The 25,183-nt window shown below is 37.5% G+C and overlaps 1 protein-coding gene and 1 pseudogene across 10 annotated transcripts in view; one reads left to right on the top strand and one right to left on the bottom strand.

Annotated features, from left to right (window-relative positions):
• Mapkap1 (MAPK associated protein 1) overlaps positions 1-25,183 on the bottom strand; it is a 236,359-nt gene that overhangs the window by 152,592 nt on the left and 58,584 nt on the right. The gene's annotated exons all lie outside the window — the stretch shown is intronic.
• On the top strand, positions 14,012-14,118 carry LOC141416034 (U6atac minor spliceosomal RNA; annotated as a pseudogene).

Raw genomic sequence — 25,183 nt, 5'->3', positions numbered from 1 at the left:
TCCAGCTCCCCGTCTAACAGAGGAGGTAATTATGCAACACAGCAGAGAAACACAAGCCTAAGAGCTGGACAAGCATCCACCTGAGCAACACATTTTCACACATGATCTTAAAATTTTGTGGAAAATACTTCATTATATAGCTAAACTTGCTTAGCAAGAACAATGAGTATTTCAATCCCCCGCCCCCCACCCCGTGTGCTGAGAATCAAACCCAGGGTCTTGTGGCACCAGGCAAGCAAGGATGTACAATGCAAACTTGCTTATGGATACTAAAATTCAACTACAACTCTGTGTGTATAATTTTTTTTAAAAATGCCATGATTTGCAACAATCTAAGCTACTTTTTCCCATTTTTTAATGCCAGTGTCACTGTCTTGAACAAGTCAATTCAATTTTTATTCTTGCTATCCAAAAATAACAATTCACCTGAGCTGAAACTGCAAGTATAGCAATTATCTCTGTTCCTATTCGATAAAAATTACCAGAACAGAACAAAATGCAAGTCTGACAACTGCAACAAAAATGTTATTTCATTTATTATTTGGTTAATTAAATAACTCCCTTACATACAAATAAAAATAATAACTTATAAGAGATACTGCTATGCTTGGTAAGCACAGTATAACTTAATGGAAAATTATAGTTACTCACTGTTAGGAGAAACTAATAAAATTAACTTTGATTATAATTTTTACATTATTTAAAAAAATTCTTTATTTTGAAATATTCCAGGAAGAGAGGTCCTGATGAAGATGCTATTCAAAAGAAAAATGCCTTTACAAATATTAAAACCTCAGACAGGTCAAATCCTGGCAGGTTATACTTCACCATCTGAAAGCAGACAGCTTCCATTCCTTCCTGAAGGAACCTTAGGTGGAACATTTTTAATACATCACCACGTCACTTTTTAATGTGCCCCAATCTATTAACCACATGGCAAACTAACAGGGATTTTTAAAATATGGGTTTTATGGCTTTGTGCTGGTGATTAATTAAATAAATAGCCACCATTTCACAAATCATCCCTCTAATTAGTCTAAAACAGACACTTTGCATTCACTAGTATTACTGCCATCTGAAGCTCACATGGCCGCTGTCGCTGCACTTTGGAGCCCATTGTTGTGGCTCATGGCTGGCATCCCACCCTGCCACCCAGAGGCAGAGGTGCCATCTTTGCAGGTGCTGCAGTCAGCTGGAATTTTGCTCCAGCTGCTCAGAAAAGATGTTCTCCTTAATTATTCTCCCTCATCCTAATGGAAACAATGGAGCAACAAAGGAATAAAGCGCAACCTCCAGCTGCAAACAGAAGAGGTTTCACCAATACAGGTCATGAAGTAAATAGGAAGTTGACTTATTTAGGAATAAGGAGAGCGCTAGGTCAAACCAGCTTTTCTTAGAACTCAAAACATGATATATCATTATCTTGAATTGAGACACTAGGCAATTATTTCTAAATCCTATTATTTAAAAGACCAAGAAGGTCACTCTTTTTGAAATGACAGGAATTCAACCTTGCTTGTTTTAGCAGCATTATTTTTTTAAAGATAATAATCCCTCTGAAAGCAAATTAAACGGAGAAATAATTTTTAGTGCCAGGAAAAAATCAAAAGGGAATATATCAAGAACCTAATTTCTTCAGGAAATACATTAAGTGGTTTCCTAATCTTTTAAAGTTCATTAGGTAGACTGGAAGGAAGGGAACAAAGGAGAGAGGGAAGGACAGAGGGAAAGGAAACAAGGAAAGTCAGTAGGAATATCAGACCAAAATACACTATTCAGTAGAAAGGACTGTCCTCATTTCCTGTCTTTAAGAACATTTCTAAGAATGAGAGAGGAAACAGATATAGTAGAATAGACCTGGATCCTGAAACAAGACAGACTCTGAAGGGTCTTATGCCTTTTGCTAAGTCACGAAACCCATTTGGCCTCAGTTTCCTCCCCTTTAAAATGTTCTAGCCTCAACAGTCAGTAATTATAGGAAAACTGAGATGCTGTCCTACATATTCCCTGCAGAGCTGATGCTCAAAATTAGTGGCCATGAGAAATTACGCCAGTCAGTGAAACCTGGGCTGAAGGTAGAACCTAGCTAGGTTCCTTGTTTTACTCTGTGTTATATCTTTTTGAAAGAGTAAAGCAGAATGTAGTCAATACTGCAGATGCTGTGCCCCAAATACAAAGAGACAAGAAACACAAAGGTATACAGACACAGAACAGAACATTATATTTGCACCATTGCAGAAAACCCAAATCATTAGGAACCAAGAAGAAACAGTGTAGTTTCTCTAGGTTTGCGTAGAGTTGGGAGGAGGGAGCTTCTGAGAATCTTTAGAATCCAGTAGATATTGGAAAGAAAGTAACTGGGCTTTGGATCCAACAGACCTGGGTTTAAATTCCAGCTTCAAATTTACTAGTTATGTAAGCTCAGGCAAGTCTGTTCACCTTTCTAATTCTCAGTCTCACAATCTTCAAATGGGGATAATAATATATACTTTACAGGGAAGCTGGGATGAAAAAATGAAATAACACAGAAGGCACACTGGCAAACAGTAGACACTCAAATAGTTTCTATTATATTAAGTTGAATTACATAAAATTAAACTACTGATACACAGTCATTTAAGATCTACAAAAACTACAATGTCATATGGTAACATTATAGTGACTAAGTATTAAAAGTTGGAGAAATGAGTAAAAATTCTCAAAAGTAGAATGAATGCCACTCCTATCAAAGGTAGATAACCAAAATGTATTAGTGTTTTTGAAAAGACTAGCTCTTGATTCCAGCAATACAGAAACTAATATTTATTAAACACTTACTATAAGCCGGACACTGTCCCATGCATTTGACATTAATAATAATTTATATAATCTCAAAACAGTTCTATGAGGTAGATTCAACCATTCTTCCTACTTTTATAAGGAAGTGTGCAGAAATGAAATAATCTACCAAGGTCACACAACTGGTAAAGATGAGAAGACAACCTAGGGCTGTCTAACTCTAGTGCCTGAGTTTTCAGCCATCACTTAAAACTGCCTCCTCACAATACAAAGCTGCTTCTTTTGTGGGGGAACAAATAGGAAATAATTTACAAATCAACTCCTGGGTCTTCCAAAGGGTAGCTGTGCCAGCACACATCAGGAGAGGGTATTTCACACGAGTACCTACAGTGAGTTGCATGATGATGCATCCAAAAGTCCGAAAGCAATGTGGCATGCTAGCATACTCCCCATCCCTAGTCATGGTGTTATTTAAAAAAGAGAGCAGGAAAAATATCAGACATAGTTCTAAGATTCCAGGAAAAATTCTGAGATCGAAATCAAGTAGCTGCTGTGTTCCTATTATGTTACAGGCAAGTCTTTTCTCTGTGTGACAAAGGCAGCAAAGCTTTTTACTTGTTTGTTTTTTCATTTATCTACATCTGTTTACATCTCTTACTTCCTGAAACCTTTGATGTACACAGTGAACAAGCCATCACAGAAAAGGAAATGGCACTGAAAGTGGATGCTATAAATCCACTCCTTTAAAAAGAGAATTTGAGTCAGGGAAACTCCCAAATGCCATGCTTTCAAAGCCAACATTCTAAAAGCAATCACACTTGCATTTAAGACTTCTTGGGGCTGCCTCTGTGGCCAAAATCTACTAAAGATAAAGAAGATATTCGTGCTAAGTTGGGAAAGTGGAGACATCAGCATTTCCTCCTGCAGACCATTATTTCTGTTCTCCAGACAGCACCTGATAAAGCATCTGGAGTGCTGTCTTCTGTGCAGCCACTGCTCTTCTGAAGCTCTGCTCACGGGTTTCCCTGGGGTTTCCTTTGCAACAATTGCAGCAGAGACTCTGAGAGGAGCCCAAATGAGCTGCCTTAACCTTGCCGTAAACTGATATTTCCATAGAGGATTAAGACAAACGTTTCAAATAAACCAATTTCCTTTACTAAAAAACCAAAGTGACAATAGTAGTACCAAGAGAAATACACAAAGACAATGAATAAGATGTACTTCTCTTGTCTTTGGGCATGCAAAAAATATAGAGCAAAAGGTTAGATAGAAGTAGCTATGCAATTCCCCCTCTTATTTCTGACAGGATGCCCTAGAGTAGAGCCTAAAGAAAAAATTATAGACCATTAGACTGAGTTCTTCCAAAGGGAAGAGAGATGCCTAAATGCTTCATACTATCTGATATATACTAATATTGTATTGTATGTATTGTATGTATATTTGCATTCCTGTTGTTAATAAATTTATCTTTTAAGAATGCAACTATGTCTCTTTTTTAATAGGGTACTTCCAGAATGCTGGGAAATCCCAAATGTTTACTTTTTCAATTGGTAAGAATAAAAATTCCTAACTATTCCTGAGACCCCTGTAGAAGAGAACAAGCTTCCTTTCTCTAAAGTACCCCAGGCAGCTCCCTTAGGCCACAGGAAGTGAGAGTCCCCTTTGATCCAAACAAGTAGGGATGTATATGCACAATTAAATGAACAGAACACCAAAAGAAGACCAAAGCTGAAACTATCCTTAAGAAATTCCATTCTTGGAAAGCAGAGAGGAGCAGACAGTCTCTTTGGTTAAGTTTCAAACTATTTTCCTCTTCGTCTTCTGATACTGCAGTACCTGTCCTGTTTCCCCTTGTTGGTAGCTTCCCTCAGGTACCCATATTCAGTTTTACACTTTTATGTTTTACATTAACAGTCTATATTAGCACCTGGCACACCTCTGGAAAGAGGATGAGTAGGATTAAAAGCAGCTACCACTCACTCTGGCTGAGCACTCCATGCAATACATATAATCTGCAAAATAGCCCTCACTCCAATTTACAGAGAGATAAACTGCTGAGAAGTGAAGCTACTACGCTGGGATGTAGCACAATGGTAGAGCATTTGCCTAGCATATGCAAGTTCCTGGGTTCAATTCCCAGCATTCCTCCCCACCCCCAGTTTAAAGATAGTAAGGTCATAAACCTAGTAAGAGAACTCAGATGGAAACCTAGGTCTGACTGACTCAAAAGACTGCAGTCATAACTTGGCTACAACTTTCTCCCAAACCAGCATATTTAAAAGCTTTTTAAGGGAAAACTCATATTTGAAAAAACTTCTTATGTTCTGAATCAACTTATTCCTGAACTCAAAAGCCATAATACATTTAAGCGGGAAATCTTTCATTTTGTCTTATAGTTGATATTTTTTCCACAACACTTAACATAACATGATAAAAAAAATATACATTGTTCTATTTTAGTCCCATAGCAAAATATATGCCTAGACCAAACCTTAAACAGAAACCAACTAAAATTTTTGACATTTATTTTACCTGATTATATAATAGCCTGGCAAGTTTTTTAAAGAAGTCACAAAAGCCTAAAAATAGGTGAAAAGGGAAATTCAGAAAGGAAAACAGAACACAATTTTTGCCTTAATGATGTCTTTTTAAACAAATGATATTTTTTTCCAGATTCCATTTTATTTTTTTCCATTAATTTTTTATTAGAACATATTTGTTGTACAGGGGGGATTCATTGTGATAATTCGAAACAGCTTATTTTGTACACTAATTAGATCACCCCTACCATCTTTCCTGATCGGCCCCCTCCCCACCCCACTGAAAGGAATTATAAGAAGTTTCTTTGTTTTATTTTGTATAAGTATATAAAGTCCATCAACCATATTCCCTCACCTTAATTTCCCCTTCCCCCTCCCCCAAGTACCCCTCCACACACACTGTACCTATTTTATATTCTGATCTTTTGTTATTAATATCTAAGCAATGTTCAAAGAGGTTTCTCAATTTTTCCCCCATTGTGAGTATACTTTACTTTGGTCTGTTCAACCTTCCATTATTCTCCCTTACCCCTTTACCTCCCACCCACTATTTTTCAACAGCTTTCAATACATATCCTTATTTTCTCTACCTTCACAGATGTTATGTTTTACAATATTGTTGATATTTTAGCATTCTCTTTTCCTTTCCCTCCTTCCCTAAGTTCCACAGAGTAGTTCCACTTTACAAACATGTTCTACATATAAGTTATAAACAAGTGGTATTAAGTGTCAGTTATGTTGGTCAGCTGGATACAGGGGACAGCCTATCTACAATGATGTAAAAAACACCTGAGATTTCCCAAAGATCTACATGTGAGAGTCAATTAAGGTCCCCTAACCTAACCTCCAACCAAGGAAAATTACCCTTCCCTGATTTTTTTTTCACCTGAGACTTTATAAATTCAAACTGACTTTCATTTGAAACTTTTATCCCAAATTCATATTATCTAATGGACCTGAAAGACTCAAGCCAAGAATTTACAGTGGTTCCAGGTTGATAATCCCCAAGATTGTAGGCAAAGCAAACATAAGACCTCTCAGGAAGAATCTGTATGGCTCAAATAATTCCCACAGAAAAACCTGTAAGAAGTAAGTTGTTATATTGTAAGTCACAAAACACAGAAGGCATCATGAAACAGATACAGACCCAGAAAGACTAGTGTTAACAGAATGATCAGTAACAGAATATAAAATAAATGCTTAAAGAAAAATTTGAGGTAAGAACAAGAGACTATAAAAGACTATCCAGGACTTGGGGTAAAGTGCTTCCCTAACAATCACAGGGCCTTGGATTCAAACCTTGGTACCGAAAAACAAAATGAAAGGAAACAAAGACTACCTAAGATGTGAGCTCATACCATGGTTGAATAGGAAAATGTCACTGTTCTTATAGGGGATGCAAACTGAAATATTTAAGAGTGAATATCACCAGGTGCCAGTGGCTCACACCTGTAATCCCAGCCCGTCGGGAGGCAGATCAGGAGGATTGCGGTTGGAAGCCAGTCTGGGCAAATACTTCAAGAGGCCCTATCTTGAAAAAACCCAATACACATACACACCCACACCCACACACACAAGTGGTAGAGGGCCTACTTAGCAAGTATGAGGCCTAGAGTTCAAACCCCAGCACAACTCCAAAAAAAAAAAAGTGATGTCAACTTTGAAATGCCTAAATATAAATAAAGATTACGCTCAGCTAAAATTCTGTTTTCTTCACTTATCACAGATGTTGATCCAGGAAGCACTTCCTGGCAAATTTCCTGCATGCTAATTTCCATTTTGGAGTCTGCTTCCTAGGGGAACCCAATCAGTGACAATGGTTTTGCTAACAAGTTCTATCAAACCTTCAAAGAACATATAATGCTAACATTATTCATACTATTTAACAATACTGAAAAAGAATTCCTAAATTGCTTTCTGAGGCTAGCAAAAATTCCATATCCAAACCTGAGAGGTTAATTGTTTTGGGGTATTTTTTTGGTGCAGTGCTGAGGATTGAACCCCAGCACCCATATGTCAGGCAAGCACTCTACCACTGAGTTATATCCCCAGCCATAGTTTTTTTTTTTTTTTTTTTTTTTTGAGACAGTGTCTCTTCATGTTGTCCATGCTAATCTCCAACTCTTGGGCTCAAGTAATCCATGCATTTCAGCCTTCCTAGGAACTGTGTGCACCATCCCACCTGGCTCAATCCTGACAGTATAAAACAGAATATTGCTGGCTAAATTTACTTGTGAACAAGGATACAAAAATTCTAAAATAAATATTAAGAAACCAAGTCAGCAGTATATAAAAAGTAGGATACTTTACACCAAAGTTGAATCTATCTTATCAATTGCAAGGTTTGGTTTCACACAAGAAAATAAGTTAATGTAACTAATTTTATTGAGAAGTTAAGGGGAAAAAAATCATGTAATAGTGTACCTGAACACAGAAAAGGCACTTTGTACATTCAACACTCATTCGTGATTTAAAAAGTAGTAACTATCTTGGCAAACTAGGAACTGAAAAGAACGTACTTAACCCAACATGGCTATCTACCAAAGTAGCAAACATTATAGTTAATGGTGAAATATTGGAAACATTTCCTTTACTATCAGGAACAACACTATTCTTTTTCAACATGGTATTGGGGGTCTTAGCTCTGTATAGCAAGCAAAAGAAAAGCATAAAGATTAAGGGGAAAAATAAAGCAATCATTATTTGAAAATGATCTCACAGAAAACCAAAACAGGGTATAAAATAATAGAATTAAAGAGTTTATTAAGGTTGTTAAATTACCTCAGTGTAAAAGAATCAACTGCAGTTCTATACATTAGCAACAAACAAGACACTACGAAAGGGCTGGTGGAGTAGCTCAAGTGGTAGAACACCTGCTTAGCAAGTGTGAGGTTCTGAGTTTAAACCCTAGTACCAACACCCACCAAAAGACACTATAAGTTAAAAGATATTGAGGGCTGAAGGTGTGGCTCAAGTGGTACAGAACCTGCCTAGCAAGCAGGAGGTCCTGAGTTCAAACCCCAGTACCACCAAAAAAAAAAGTTATTAAGAGTAGAATTAAGTATGTATGAATCAAGCAAACAAGACATATAATTCTTCCATGGAAAATATTATAAAGTTTTATGAAAGACTTTATAATTACTTTATAAATGGAGAGATATACCATGTTCAAAATGGTAAAGATAGCAATTTTCCAAAATTGATCTACAGATTAAATCCAATTGTTATCAAAATTTCAATAGGGATTTTTGAAAGAAAAAAAGAAATACCATGTGATTACAAAGACAGAAAAAAACACCCAGTTGCTCAAAACACACACCTCAAATGATGCTTTCCAACAATGGCAAAAGTAACAATAAAAAACTATTTAAAAAGGGTCTTGTGAACACTGCAGGAGTCACTTCGGATAATTCAAAGACAGTTTCATATATCCTATCCCTTATATTTTCCCTCATTAAAAACTGTCTTCATAGTCTCTGCTTGGCATAAACAAAAGCTAGCTACATTTTAGAGATATTTACATCTTACAATTTAAAAAGAATTAACATTTACTTAATGTCAACTTTTAGCACATGCCAAGTATGATGGTGGTGGTGGTTTAACAAGCAGCAACAACACTAGCCAAGAGAGAGTAGGTAGAAGTGTAAAAACAGAAATGAAAGAGGCAAAAGGTCCCTGCTTTATTCTGTATATTACTATATGCTAACAATGTTCTTGAATGCAGTATATGGACATTCTAAAAGAGTATGAAATTTCTAGAGAATTTAGCATATAGGGAATATATACAGAACACTAACAGAAAATAAGAGCTTATTTACAAAAACTATAGACACCTCTGAATAAACTTAAAAACTATTTAAAATGTTTGAAAAACCTCTGCACATGAATTAATTCAAAATCCAGAAGATACAAAGGAAAAAAATTATAAACTTCACTACATTTTAAAAAAGTGTATAATTCAACAAAAATAAATCCATGAACAAAGTCAGGATAAACAATAAATTTGACTAAACACTCTAAAATATAAAGAACTTCTAGAGAGTAAGAAAAAGTACAAGAACCCAATACAGCTAAGCAGTTCACAAAATTGTCCAGGTTCTTAAACAAATGAAAGAAGGCAACATCATTCATGAGATTTCACAGATTCATTTTTCAGCTATCAGCCTTGCAAAAATCCAAACATCTGATAAATTCTGTGGCAAACCAATAGAAAAACCGACAGTCTCACATATTGCTGGGGGGACTATAATTGGCATAAGCCCTGCAGAGGGCAATTTGACAATACTTACAAAAATTTCAAAGACATATTTCGTTTAACAGAGCAATTCTGCTTTTTGAGATTTACTTTACATTTATAATTGAACATGTACAAAAATACCATATGTACAAGATAATTCACCACAGCATCATTTGTAATATGTGCAAAAGATCAGAAACAACTTGAGTATCAATTGATAGTGAACTCATTAAACTACAATACTTCTAAACAATGGAATACTATACAGCTATGTGAAGGAATGAGAAATTGTCTAGGCACTAACACAGATTTCCAAGTTATACTGTTAAGTGAAAAAAAACCAAGCTCTGAGCAATGTTAGGGCATGAGCTTATTATTAGCATACACAAGGCCTTCTGATACACACACACACACACACACACGGTATGCTACATTTTGTATAAAAGGAGAGGAAAATAAGAATATTCATACCTTCATATGAATATATATTTCATTTCTGAATACCTGACACACAGTAAATGCTTAATTAATACTTTATCATTTCAAGACAATAAATATTTTTCAAATATATTTCAATCAATTGAATCAAATAAAATTCAATGGAGTCAAAAAAGTTTAGCAAAGATGCTTAAATTGATACTTTTATACACATAGGCCGAACAGCCTCTTCTAACTGAAGGCTACTTAGATATGCTATAATCTCACTATACAAATTACATGGTCATTAAAACAAGTGTTCACACTCCATAACTACCTATGCAATGGGCCACCATTTAAAGTCTGAATATACTTGATGAGAAAGGGTATCAACTAGAAAGCATAGAAGCTGTAAGCATTATTTATTTTTAAAAGGGAAGAAAATTCCAAAACGAAAAGAGTTGGCTCCCAGATACCATCAATTTAAATTTAGTTACTCATAGCCAACAGGACACCCCCCACACACATACTGTGAAACACAAATACTGCATGTGTTTAGATCATAAGCAAGATGCTACTTTGGGAACGTTTCAAAAGGAGTATCAACTTTCCCCTTTCAAGAAACAAGTTATACAGGCTATGACTTGCTTTAATATTTAACATTGATGAAAAGAAGATGAAGAGGAAAAAGAACTGCAAAGAAGCAACTGGCTTTCCTAAGCCCACCAAAGGCTAAGAGATAAAACTGAGTTATTAGGATAAGACTAAATTCAAGCCAGAGGCTTGCCAACATCTTTCTTTTTTCTTTTTTTTGAGACAGATTCTTGCTGTGTAGCCTAGGCTAGCCTCAAACTCTTGATTCTCCCACCTTAGTCTCCCAAATCCTGGGATAAAATATTTTAATTGTAGTTTTAAATTTTTGTTTTTCTTCCATGTGAAAAATAGGCAACACTTGGATCATCCAATTGCATGGTAATAAAACACGTACACATGGAAGAATTACTGGAGACATATTTAAAGTTTAGAATGAAGCAAAATATAACAGGCCCTTATCACTAAAGACTGAAAGTTTAAACTTTTACTTCTAAGAGAATGCAAAACATTTAGTAACTATATTGTAAAAGGAGTGATTTCTTTCATTCCCAGATTTCCTAACTTTAGCCATGAAACAACTTTCTTTTATAAATACTGGAAAGAACAATCCCCACTCTTCTCTTTTACCAGGAAGAGTGAGTTCCTTGGCATAGCCTCACCTATTCCAGACTCTCTCAGAAGTGCCTGCTCACAGCTGCTTCTGTGAGCTCAACATGGTGGGGTCAGGACCTTGACCGGCTTTCCAGAAGCAGGTCTAAGGGTCCAGCTCTCTCAGAATCCATCACTGGCATGGAAAGGGTAAGAGACAACAATTGTAGTAAGTTTGTCTCCTCTGCAGATCTAATGTTTCTCTGATGATCTATGCCAATGTCTACATCTGCACTACCCAGTACAGTAGCCACACTTAGGAGAAGGAAGCCTGACTAGGGCTATAGACCCTAACTTGATTAACCGATAATGAAATGGATATATTTAATTACATTTTTTCTGATTTCTCCATCTAACTCTTAAGGTCCCAAAGTCATATCAGGGAGGGTATGATTAATGTTCACCTTGGAATTCCTAAAAACAATGACAGCAAATATCAAACATTAATTATATGTTAGCTACTATTCAAAGGATTTATTTTAATTATCTGTTTAATTCTCAGTACAATCTTATAAAGAAGGTCCTATTGTCATGTCCCTTTTTTTCAAAAGGCTTAGACAAATTAAATAGTTTCTGCTGGGTACTGAGGGGGTGGGGGGGAGAGGGAGGGGGCGGAGTGGGTGGTAAGGGAGGGGGTGGGGGCAGGGGGAGAAATGACCCAAGCCTTATATGCACATATGAATAATAAAAGAAAAAAAATAAATAAAAAAAAAAAGAAACTTTTTCACATCACATTTTTTCCACTGCTGGGATCCCTCACACATGTTAGGGAAGTGCTCTATCAACTGAGCTGCATCCTCAGACCCATTTATTTCTTTTTAATTTTCATTTAGTTGATAAGAAAAAAAAAATAAAAGGCTTAGACAAATTAAATCATTTTCCCATGGTCACAAGTAAGTGGTTGCATCAGGATTCAATTCAGAATGTCAAAAAGCAAGCAAAAGCAGCAGATGCAACTCATACATTAACAATGGAAAAAAGACTACTCACTTCAGTGATTATCCTGCTGAAGCTTCCTTTGAAATTTTCGTTATAGAATCACAGAAAATTAGAATAGGGACAGAAATTAATGCAGGGCTTCACAACTATCTTTAACCCATGACTCCTTCTGATGAGTAAAAATTTCACACTCCTCTGAAGATGAGGAGCACCCTTCCACTGCTGTTAACATGCCTTCTGTCTTCTGCATTCCTAACTGCCAACTTTTTAGGAGGCTTTACTTTTTGTAAGTTTTTAAGTAAAAATTAATCTCTTGATTCCTATTATAAGATTACAATGGTTTTTCAAAATATATTCATTTCCCCCCTCAAACACACATTTACTGAACCATAAAAAGAGATGACCCTGTCTAAACTTCCCAGTTTTTGAGATGGGAACAGTGAGGCCAGAAAAGAGTGGGATGGGAATGCCTTGCTGGCACTAAAGGACAAAACTCCTGGAACCAGGACACATGTTTCATTTCACCTGGCTCTTGAATACAAAATTTCTTACCCTTCCACATCAAAAAGAAAAAAGTTGAAGATTTTGTCCCATTTGATGGTAAATCTTGTAGGATTTGGGGGAATAGAGCTCTGGAATTGATTGGACAAGAATTCCCTAGGCAATATTCATCACTGTTGGAGTCAGAACAGACTCTGTAGAACTAATTTACCTCCTAATTTTAGAATTGAGGAGACAGAAGCTCAGCAAGCTACATGCAAAACTGAGGCTTTAATCCTAGCTATTTGAGAGACTGAGATAGGGAGGATCACAGTTTGAGGGAAACCTGGGCAAAAAGTTCACAAGACCCAATTTCAACCAACAGTACCATGTCATCCAGTTATGCTGGAGACTAAGATTAGGAGGGTCATGGTTCCAGGCCAGCCTGGAGGAGGGGAAGAAAGAAAAAATACATTTTTGATACCCCATCTCAACAGAAAAAAGCTGGGTGTGATGGCACATGCCTGTCATCGTAGCTACGGCAAGAAGTGTAAAACAGTTCAGGCTGGCCTGAGCAAAAAAGTGAGACCCTGAGACCCTGTCTCCAAAATAATCAAAGTAAAAAGGGCTAGAGCTGTAACTCAAGCAGAAGTACACTCGCCTAGCAAGCACAAAGTCCTGAGTTCAAAACTCCAGTATCACCAAAAAAAAAGTGGCCTGTTTAGTTATAACTTAAATAAATATTTAGTAAACTTAATACTAAAAAATAGTAGATGCTATGGTCTGTGGCAGTTGCTAGGGTTATGAAGCTAAACTAGGCACTGTCCCTCTCCAAACACAGCTTTCATTCTCATAAAATGCTTCACTATGCAGATTATCAAGAGAAGTCATATAAAGGATAAAATTCTAAACACCATCTTTCCACTTATGAACTATACTATGATTATAAGTCATGTAAGACAAGAACATATATTTTTAACAAAATTGTGAGGGGGAAAACTGCATGTCCATATGCCAAAACAAAAAGAAGTTGGACTATTACTTTACATCATGTACAAAAATTAACTCCTGATGGATTAAAGACCTAAATATAAGACCTAAAACTGTAAAAACCCTAAAATAAAACACAGAGGGAAAGTTTCATGACATTGGATTTGGCAATAACCTCTTGGATATGATACTAAAAGCATAGACGGCAAAAGCAAAAAAAGACAAATGTAACCACACCAAACTTAAAAACTGCAGCAAAGGAAACAATCAGCAGAGTAAGAAGACAATCTACAAAATAGGAGAAAATATTGCAAACCACATACTTGATTAGGGGTTAATATTCATAATACAGAAAGAACTTCTACAACTCAACAACAACAATAAAAATAAGGTTAGCACTCCCCTTGACAAGGATGGAAGAGGCCCTCGGGCCTGACAACATGCATACAGTTAAGGCATTGCCACCTACTTTGTGGCATCTAACCACTGTTTTTTTCCTTCCTATTATGGCTTATACTCTCTCTACAACAAAATTACAAATAAGGGCAAAATAGTTTCTGCTGGGTATTGAGGGGGTGGGGGGGAGAGGGAGGGGGCAGAGTGGGTGGTAAGGGAGGGGGTGGGGGCAGGGGGGAGAAATGACCCAAGCCTTGTATGCACATATGAATAATAAAAAAAAAAAGTAATCTGATTTAAAAATGGACAAAAGACCTGAATAGACATTTCTCCAAAAACAAACAAATTAACAATAACCATATGAAAAGATATTCAACATCACTATATTAGGGAAATGCAGATCAAATTAAATAAGGAAGATCTGTTAGGATGAAGAGGAAGGGAAGGAAGAAGATGGAGGGAGGGAGGAGTGCAGACAAGGATGTGGAAAAACTAGAGCTCTTGTGCACTATTGGTAGGAATGTAAAATGATGCAGTAGCTGTGGAAAACAATGTAGAAGTTCCTCAGAAATAAAGAATTGAATTACCATGTGGTTCAGTAACCCCATTTCTAGGTATTTTTCATCTCAAAGAGATACCTGAACATCCGTGTTCATTAGAGCATTACTCACCACAGCTAGGAGGTACAAACAACCTAAATGCCCACAAACAGATGAATGGGTAAGGAAAATAATATATACAATGAAACATTACTCAGTCTTAAAAAAGGAGGAAACCCTGTCATGTGTTACAACATAAATGAATCTTGAGAACATTATATTAATAAAGTAAGCCAATCACAAAGATAAATACTGCATTATTCCACTTATATAAGGTATATAGAAAGTAAAATAGTAGGCTAGGTGCATTGGCGCACATCGTTAATTCTAGCTACTTGGAAGGCAGAGGTCAGGAGGGTTTCAGTTCAAGGTTACCATGGGCAAAAAGTTAGTGAGACCCCCATCTTAACCAATAAAAGCTGGATGTGGGGCTGGGATATAGCTCAGTGGTAGAGTGCTTGCCTAGCATGTGTGAAGCCCTGGGTTCAATCCCCAGTACCAAAAGAGAAAAGACCAAAACTAAATAAATAAATAAAGATAAGCATGATGGTGCAAGCCTGTCATCCCAATTATGGCAAACATAAAGAGGAGGATCATGGTCCAGGCATGAGCACAAGAAAGACCCTATTTCAAAAATAAGCAAAGCAAAAAAGGATGAGGGGTGTGGCTCAACTGGTAGGGTGCCCTCCCATAATAAGTCCAAGGCCCTGAGTTCAAATCCCAGTACTGCAAAAAAAACAAAAGGTAGAATAGCATTTTCCAGAGGCATAGAAGGAAGAAGAAAATTGAAGTTGTTGTTCAATGGTCATAGAATTTCAGTTTTCCAAGATTGAAAACCTCTTGAGATCTATTGTACAGTTAACACTAAAGATAGTAAATTTTTGGACCACCCAAAAAACAAACAAACAAAACCCTTGGACAAAAAATACACATGGCTCACTCCCAAATATTTATACAAGTAGAGGTAGGCAGTACCATTCATTACGCAAAAGTCACTTTTATATATGTCTGGAGTACAATAAATGTGGCTTTTGCAACACACTTAATTCATAAACATATTCAATGACATGAATATCAAAATTACTTTGCAGGCTTGAGCTCTTGAACACTCTATGGGGAAAGTAGAAGAGTGCTGAGGCACAGGGGGCACTTAGCCCAGGGTGAATTAAGTTATTAGACTCCCTACAAGGTAGAAACAGAATTGGTGCCAGGAAGCAGTAACACCTGATTCTAGTAACCTCTGAGGCAGTCAAGGATCCAGGAACTGTAGTAACTGGCTAGATCCCTCCACATCTATGGCAGATGCTTTGTAATACGCTATCTCTGGCCTTTAAGAACTATGTGGTTTATTATTTTTCAGATGAAGTTACCAACTCAGAAAGAGGAATCGTTTGCCTTTGGTAGTACTGGTACTGCTCAAGCAGCCCTGGAATTTTAATGCAAGCCTGGGGAATTAGGACTCTTCTGTTTTACTATGCTGCCTCCCACAAGCAGCCAACACTAAAAGATGACTATTATTCCCTTTTCTTATGCCTAATCTGGCAGAGACATGACAGCCTCTTCTACCTGAGAACCTGTCTACTCCTTTCAGGGAATGCTCATATTTTCCTAGGTCTTCTCTTCTTTGGATGGATGCCATAGCCTCACTTCATATACCCTGCCTAGTTCCCAGTCCCCACTGTCTCCTGGTGACTCTTGTATGAACAGAGGCTGTTTATAGTTATAAACATCTACTTACAGGAACTCTCTACTTCCCTCACAATAAATTCTTTACTTCTGCTGTAGTGACTTGCTCAGATTTAAGGCTGTCAATTCCCTACTTCTCGTATCAAGAACAAGTCCAAACCTTTCTTGATCATGCCTCATCTCTGTGTTCCAGGCATACTCAATTGTTTTCATTCCTTTGAATTTACTAGAATCTCTCTCTTACCTCACACTTTTTCATCATTGTTTCCACTGCCTAAGATCCTCTCCCTCTCCTAACCTTCAAGGCTTGCCTTAGGATTCATCTAAGGATCTCCTCTGATGCTTGCCCCATCCCCAGTCCAGACAAGTGCTCTTCCTCTAAGGAACTCAGCCTCCTGAATGTTCTGTCTCATAAGTTACAGTATTGTAATTGTCTCAATCCCCTCCAAGATTACACAAATCATTAGATTAGAGACTACATCTATCTCATTCACCACTGCACCTTTAGTCAAGTCTGCGACACATGCAGGCACCTGACAAATGAATGGATGAGTAAATTTTCTTCTAACCATCCAGCTCTGCTGAATCATAGTGAGCTTACAACTAACCATGACCCCAAACCTTTTCTTTTAGGTACTACTTGGTTAAATCTCATCTTTCCCTTCCTTTTCTCCAAAACCTACTTCCCCATACAAATGATTATACTTTTATGATATAACTCCAAGTAGCATTTTGGTTTATCATGACTACTTCAGTCTCTGACTTTGTAACTGCAGATGAACACTATTCTTCCTAGATTTCTGCCTTCCACAACTGTGATCAGCCTATCATCCATGTTCTCACTCAACTCTTTGACAGCAATGAACACATATAACCCTACAGCTTACCACAACAGATAGCTCCATGAGTTTTACATGTATTCATTAATCACCATTCTGTGGCTAGCTGCTCAGGCAAGTGTATTTCTACCTGACCACACTGTCAGTGGCTGACATTTCTCCAGCTTGCCTATAAGAATATTATGAAAGATTCTGCTAAAATAGTTAAGATACTTTACTGAAAGTCAGAATACCATGACCAAAGTACTCTAGATAACCACCTCATCCAAGAAAGAAATGAGGTTATTCCCTGCACATGGTTCTGAGTCAATCCACAGTGTCTCCCTCATAGTGATCGTTACTTGTATTTTTCCAAGATTACAAGTCCTTCAGTTGCTAAGTAGGCATTTGTAAAGGCAGGATAAATCCTTCTCAAAGCTAAAAAGAGAAATATATGAATGTGTGGGCTGTTGAAGGACCATTCAGGTGAGTTTTATGGAAGATTGCAATGCATACAACCAACATAATTTGGTTGTATGGAGGAGAAAGAATGAGAGAGTAATCAAGTGTTAAAGTGTGAATAAGAAAGACAGTAATAGAGACAGCAAGGAAGAAAGAAGGTACGGTCCAAGTATAACCTCAAACAAACAGGGACTAATAAATAGCAACCTATTCCTGCTAGGCTACCTTTTGATCAGAAAGGTCAACCCCAGCTGGGCTTCTGCCTCAGTTCTCATTGTAAATATAATAAAATAAACATACTAGATCAAGTGAAGTCAGAAAGTAATCCTTATGTAAAAGGCAGTTGTCAAAATGGCCAATCTAATTTCTCCAAAGCACCTTCTTATGACAAATCCACACTAGGATTATGTGTAATGGGCAATTTTGTTGCAAAGGACTACTGTGCAACATTTTCCCATTTCTCTTCCAGAAAAATGTAGAGGTAATTATGTACTCATAGTCAGTGTAGCAAATCAGTTAAATTAAACCTGTATTTCATCTAACTCATATAGGATATGAATAACATAACTAACTTTTCTAATTTCATACTCTAGTACTCCCAAGTAAATAAAAGAGGAAAAAAGTAAAATTCCACCCCCCACACACAAATAGAATCTGTCACTTCCTAGGATGTGCACTTTTCAGCTCATGCATCTTAAATGCATGTGGAGATATTATATGCACTTTCTATTTAGCAATTTAATTATATCTTTGCATTCAAAGAGTGGCAATGGTTTGCAGTAATAATCAGGTGAAAGCATTCTAACATTAATATGCTGGAATCCGATGTGTTAATTTGATGCAACTTTGCGTTGACAATATGTGATTAATTTGTTCTCAGACTAGCCCTGCTCCCAGCTCTGACAGTTTAAAATGCTGGGTTTCTTTATCCATATCGCTATTTGACACGCCTTAGCCCACTGCTTTGCTAAGACCACTGTTAATTTGTAATGAACTTGCTTTTCAGGGGGGCTCCTTCATTTTTAATTCTGTCAGTGTCACCTCCTTGAGGAAAATTATAAGTTTCCGTAGGTGTGATTACTGCCAAGTGCTGCTGATAAGAGGTTTGAGAAAACAGAGCTTTATAAAGAAGTCTGTATTTAATCTGCTGAAACAGATTTACTGCCTCTAGACAGATAAATACAATACAAAGTTCTCTTATTTAAAAGTCATCCCCAAGTTCTCCCTCACCACCAACTCCTCCTAAACAAAAACACAGTTGCATTTCCAGGACTCAATAATGAGTCACTCAGGGAAAAGACGTGAACAAGTAATAAATTTAGCAATAATGACAATTCTTGTCATCAAATTAGACTTGTAGGGGAGTCTTATAAAACATATGAATACACTTTTCACAAGGTGAGGAAGAGGAAAAAAATCCCACTGAAACAATAATGGTTTCGTCTCCTTCCTAACCAGCAAAAAAAATTACACGGGCAAACTGAGTACTGATGAACGTAGGTACGGTTTCAATTTCTCTTTGCAGTATGATCCTGGCAATGCTTGATGAAGAGAGCTAAGGAGCCAAAGTCTGAAAAGATACTGCTTAATATAGTAATGCAGTAGATTAACAGAAGGCTGCTTTCTGAGCGCTTTCAGGAGCTTTCTATTTAACCTTAGAAATGTCCTAAGCAGCAGCAGGCCTTACTATCGCCATAATTTTTAGCTGAGGAGGTTGAACCTCAGGATTTACCAGTCCTTCACTCTTCTCCACCACAATCTACTGGATAAAATAGTCATCTTCTGTCTGGTCCACGAGATAGATCTAAGCACTATGATGTTGGATTCATTCTCCTAGGCTGTAATTCTTACTCATTTTCCATTTAATCAGTGGCACACTGTCCTCCCACAGTGCCAGCCACCCCACTGTGAAGCCTACTATTGCCACAAAGCCAGATAGTTATCAAGTTTACTAATTCTATGCTCAGGTTTACCAGGTGTTCTTAAATGAGTATTTACACCAATGGCTGGAAAGTTACAACAGCCCCCTCACCTCAAACATCATTAGTGGCACAGCCTTTTCTCAGAAGATCAGAGACATTTTCCAATACTTCTCAAGCTAAACTAAAGTTAGATATGAACTATCACTGAGCTCCCCACCATTTCCCAATTCACCATTTTCTATGTTCCTCCACTGCTGCTCAATAAAAAAAAAGCAAAGACTGCTTTCTACTACATGCTCAAGCAACTGACTCTTACACAGCATCTGCACCAAGACCACCACTCTATTTGGTCAGATACTCTCTACTTCTGCCTTCCCCACATACTGCTCATGAAGTAGTCCCTGTCTATGAAAGAGGCTTTCAAACTATGGAATGTCTACCCAAAGGAATGTACTCTCATTGCTATTTGGATTATATGCAAACAAGAAAAAGTCAAAGGTGAAAAATCAGAATGCAAAATTATAAGTACCCTGTAACTAAATTATGCTGAGTAATACAAAGATGATTTAGCATCTATTTCTAAAATACATAGAATTTGGATTATAAGCTGAGTCTTCAACACAGAATGTTCTCAATGTTTCTCTTTTTTTCCAGAGTCACCCCCCGCCACTTTTCTTCTCCCATTGGTCCACTTCCCCTTCCCAAATCAATGTTTCTTTATTGTTATTTGTGAACCTGCTAATTTGCAAGTTCCATCAGAGCAGGAGTAGTTTATTCATGTCTGTATCAACAGGACCTAAGAAATAGGGCTTTATAAATTTTTCACTGAATTAAACTTAGCAAAAATTGTTAGGAGGCATGTCTGTACCTGCTTAAACATGGCCCACCCACAGCAGATCAGTTCAGCCTGGCATGTGTTTGACCTCCTGGCATGAGCTGTGGCTGGTGCAGTAGTAACAGCTGCTGTTCTGAGGTGCCTTCTCCTAAAGGACACATGCTCCAGGGCAGAGGCTATATACCCTATCCCCAAGTCTTCACCCTCCACTGATTTGTGTCAGAAGGAATCCTAGGGAACTGCTGCTGAACAACAGGAAAAAGAAGAAGAGTTCTAAGACAAGCATAACTCTAGACCAGACAAAGGCAGAAACACCTCTCCAATAATAAGTGCCATCTTCGGACAGATAGAGGTTATTTTAACAGGGATGTATAGAAGAGAACAAAGACAAATATCAGTAGAAAGAAAGAAAAAAATGAGTACTTTAAAAAACACACGGAAGTACTGGTTTGGAAAAGCACACTGGAAAAAGGTTAACACATATATATCAAAGATACAAAGTAAAGAGATAATTCAAAATTACCCACAACTAGCAACTCTACAATACTTGCTAAGTAACTGAATATTCTCTAACATGTGGGTTGGGAAAGTCAATCTAATACTGCCAAAATGCTCATCATCCCTGAGGAGAAAATTCTAAACCTGGACACAGGGAAGGTAGATCTCATAACTACTACCATATCACCCACAAAAATTAATGTGTCCTGCTCACCTGTTATGTGCCAATGGCTACCACAGCATTTTCTTACCTGCGATCTTCAGACTATTTGCATGATTTTTACCAGCAGAGTTGGAAAGCAAAAGCTTTAGGTCCCAGGGAAGTTAAGTTCTTATTTACCCATGACCACAAAGATGATAAGTGGCAAGAATAGAATCAAAGTCTACCTGACCCTTAAGCTACCATGCTCAGTCCCTTCCCCAAAATGCCCACACATCTAATTGAGAAGAAACATAAACATACATGACCTGATTAGAAATGCTACAAATCAGTATCTAGTATAATAGAAATGATACGAAAGTGCCAGGAAACAGGTAGATAAAAAGGAGTTCAAGTATCAAAGTGAGTTCTGAAGAAAATGAGGAAATAGGCTAGAGATACCCAAAGTTGAACACATGGCTAGCACAGAAATCCTTTGTGGTCAGTAACTATCAGGTGATACACATAACTGTCATATGTCTCATGTCATATGCATGAGACCACACTGCAAGATAGGAAGACAGAAGATTTGGAATTAGACTGAAGTAGGGTCAAGTACTACTACACAAACTTTCTTAACTGCTTGCTTTCAATGATTTGTTCAACAAACAGTTATTGTACACCTACATGCCAGCTCCTTTGTGGGGTTTTCTCATCTGTTTCTTGGTTTCCTCATCTAAAAAAAAAAAAAAGAATAAAAATCTCTCTCTGCACTATTGTGAAACATGCATGAGAAATGATGCATTAATTATTAAAGGCGCATACCCACCACAGGAAGGTAGTGGATGGGTAAATAATGATAATAAAGCCACCAGTAAAATTAAAGTAGGAAAGTATGTGGAGCAAACAGTGCTATTTCTGAGGGCTCTATCAGATGCAAAGATTTAGTTTTGCCACCTTAGGAAGAGATATTAATCTGGCCACCATTGCACAGCACACAGTGAGTGAGAGCACATGATGGCAAAGAGGCCAACCTGGAAAGCTGCCACTGTAACAAAAATAGGATATGACAAGGCCTTAGAACAAGGGAGAATCTAAGAAATGTTAGATTTGAGAGACACTGAGGAGAAATCACTGGCTAGACATGGGAACACACTGTGGGGACAGAGTGTTGAACAAGAAGAAAGCACACCAATCAGTTCAGAGCTTTACAAAGCTAAAATCTTGCTCAAGAAACAATTTTTCTTTGAAAATAATCACCTGGACAGTAGCAATTTCACAGAAAGACCCTTTGTGTTTGGCACACAAGATATGCTTCAGTATTTTTTGGCTTTTTCTATAAGCAACATCCTCTCTCCTAGTCAAGTTTAAATATTGGTCTGTACAAATTGCCTCTATCTTTCCAAGATTAATTAGCAGTCTGCCTACTCTCACTCACATCCCTCAATCATTTGGGACTGAGGAAGGAAGAAGAGCCTACACCCTTTAAGGCCACAGCACATAAACCATTGTGTCATCATCAAAAACAGCAGCACTCTGTCCCTAAGCACCTCCTTGTCTCCTAAATGGCTTCAGCTACAAATATTCCACTGGCAAAGACTTTACAAAACTTTAGGGCAAAAGGAATGATTACCACCTTTGTGGCCAATCCCTTTGGGAAAAATTGGAGCCACTTAAAAATTTAACCTCACAATAACAAGACGACCTTTGGGAGCCGTTCACATATCATGTAAGTTGTAAGTAGAACAGGCACTACAGTGCCTAGGTTCAAATATTGACTCTCCTTCCTAGCCACATGACCTAAGGCAGGTTATTTAACCTCCCTATGCCTCAGTTTACTCTGTTCTCACTGATGATTATACAGCACTTCCTCATGGGGCTCTTGTAAAAATTAATCAATACATGCAAAGTACTCAGAATTGTGCCTGGCACATAGGAAAGTATTGATGTATGCTCACTGCTATTATTTTTGTTGCTATCATGAAAATTGTTTAAATTCCCCCTCTGCCCTTCCAATTCCTACTGAGCACTATGTTGGGTACTAATGTACAGAGAAGAAAGGGAGAGAGGCACAGAAAGAGACCAGTTTGTATTCTAAAAAGGCAGAGGCATAGAGGCTCTGTGGAGGTACAGAGAAAGAAGCCACTGTTAGATGAGTCAAGGACATGTTCTGGAAGAAGTGGTATCTCAGTTGGCATGTAAAGTAGGAACTTTCAAGGAGAAAGAAGTTTACATGGGTAGCAGTTATAGCATCTTGTTTCTAATACATAAAACCTGAATCTGCATTGCTAGGTTTCTAGGAAGGACAGCCGCTACCCAGAGGTTGTGATGAAGAGGACAGTAAGAAGCTCATTTCCCCCTTCTGGAGAATGTATAATGTGCACATAGGTAGTTTTGTGGAGGCAGAATCCTCACGGCAGCCACTGAAAAACTTAAATCATAAAGACTCCTCATCCTTGAAGTCTGGGCTCCTTCTCCTACTAAGACCCCCATCAAGGTTTGGCTGGCTCCTTTCTTTGTACTTCCAAATTCTTCTGTCGTTGATTTCTTTGCAGGGACTACCCCAATGCACCCAGGGACCTCTTACTCCACCAAGCGCAGGGTAAACTCAGTAAAGATTTGATGAATGAAAAATCTACCAGTCTACAGTACATTAAAAAAAGCTCCTCAAGAGCACACAAGGGAGGGGTGAGGATAGGTAAGACACCTAAAAAACTAGCTAGCATTTGTTGCCCTTAACGCAGAGAAACTAAAGCAGATACCTTAAAGCAACTGAGGCCAATAGGAAAAGGGGAACAGGTACTAGAGAAAAGGTTAGATCAAAAAGAATTAACCTAGAAGGTAACACACACGCACAGGAAATCAATGTGAGTCAATGCCCTGTATAGCTATCCTTATCTCAACCAGCAAAAATCCTTGTTCCTTCCTATTATTGCTTATACTCTCTCTACAACAAAATTAGAAATAAGGGCAAAATAGTTTCTGCTGGGTATTGGGGGGGGGGAGAGGGAGGGGGCGGAGTGGGTGGTAAGGGAGGGGGTGGAGGGAGAAATGAACCAAGCCTTGTATGCACATATGAATAATAAAAGAAAAATGAAAAAAAAAAAAAAAAAAAGCTCCTAAATACTTCAGAGTCACCAAAAGTTTCTAAATGTCTCACATTGGTCATAAAATTAAATAATTTTAATGATGGATAAGACCCCATAGTCACATAAAAAGCTAGTGACAAATGACCCAAGCCTTGTATGCACATATGAATAATAAAATAATAAAAAAAAAGCTAGTGACAATAAGCAGTAACCAAGTGTCCATGAACCAAGTACGTTTTTAGAACTAAACTGAAAAAAAGCTGAGTAATTTTTTCTTATGCTATAAATTAGGAAAATTAGTTATTATATTTTACTAACATTCACTATATTTGATAAGCAAATAAAATGTGCTTGAAAAAATTTTTTTCATACAGGTGGGTTTTTCATTAACTTTTAATTAGGATATATTCATTATAGAAGGGGGATTCATTGTGACAATTCTAAACAGGCTTAGAGTGTACACTGATTAGATCACTCTCACCATCTCTCCCCCTCGACCCCTTCTCCACCCTAGTTAAAACCATTCCAAGAGGTTCCTTTGTTCTATTTTGTATATGAAGTCCATCAACCATATTCCCTCACCTTAATCTCCTTTGTTCACACTCACCCCTCCCACAAGCAACACCCCCCCCTCCAAACACACACAGTACCTGTGGTTCTGAAATAGTATAAATTGGATTCAAAGCTGGCCCTACCATATAGCAGGGTGTAGTCTTAGGCAAGTTGCTTAACACTCTCCTAGACCAATAATAATAATAGAGGGATAAAAATATCCATATCACAGAGTTATGGTGCAGATTACATGCTCTGCAGATTATATGCTACCCAACACAAAGTAAGTATTCATGCAATAGTAGACACTGCATGAATGATAGATAAGACATTATCTTATCTGGTATTCCTGCGCTCAAGTCTCATTTTCCCCCATTCCTCTAGTACCTATGTCTGTTCTCTGCACATAATAGCCACTCAAAATTTTCTGAACCTATGATTAAGAAAAAAAGAAAATCAAACAAGTACTCAATGGCTTTCCTATATGCACATACATGCACACACATACACAACAGTTTAAGAATATAAGCACTGTATTTTGTTTTGTTTTGTTTTGTTTGGCAG

The sequence above is a fragment of the Castor canadensis genome, chromosome 13 (assembly GCF_047511655.1).
Source record: "Castor canadensis chromosome 13, mCasCan1.hap1v2, whole genome shotgun sequence".
NCBI classification, from domain to species: domain Eukaryota; kingdom Metazoa; phylum Chordata; class Mammalia; order Rodentia; family Castoridae; genus Castor; species Castor canadensis.
Note: the sequence above shows the minus strand (reverse complement) of the source record. Positions and strands in the feature narration are given on the sequence as shown.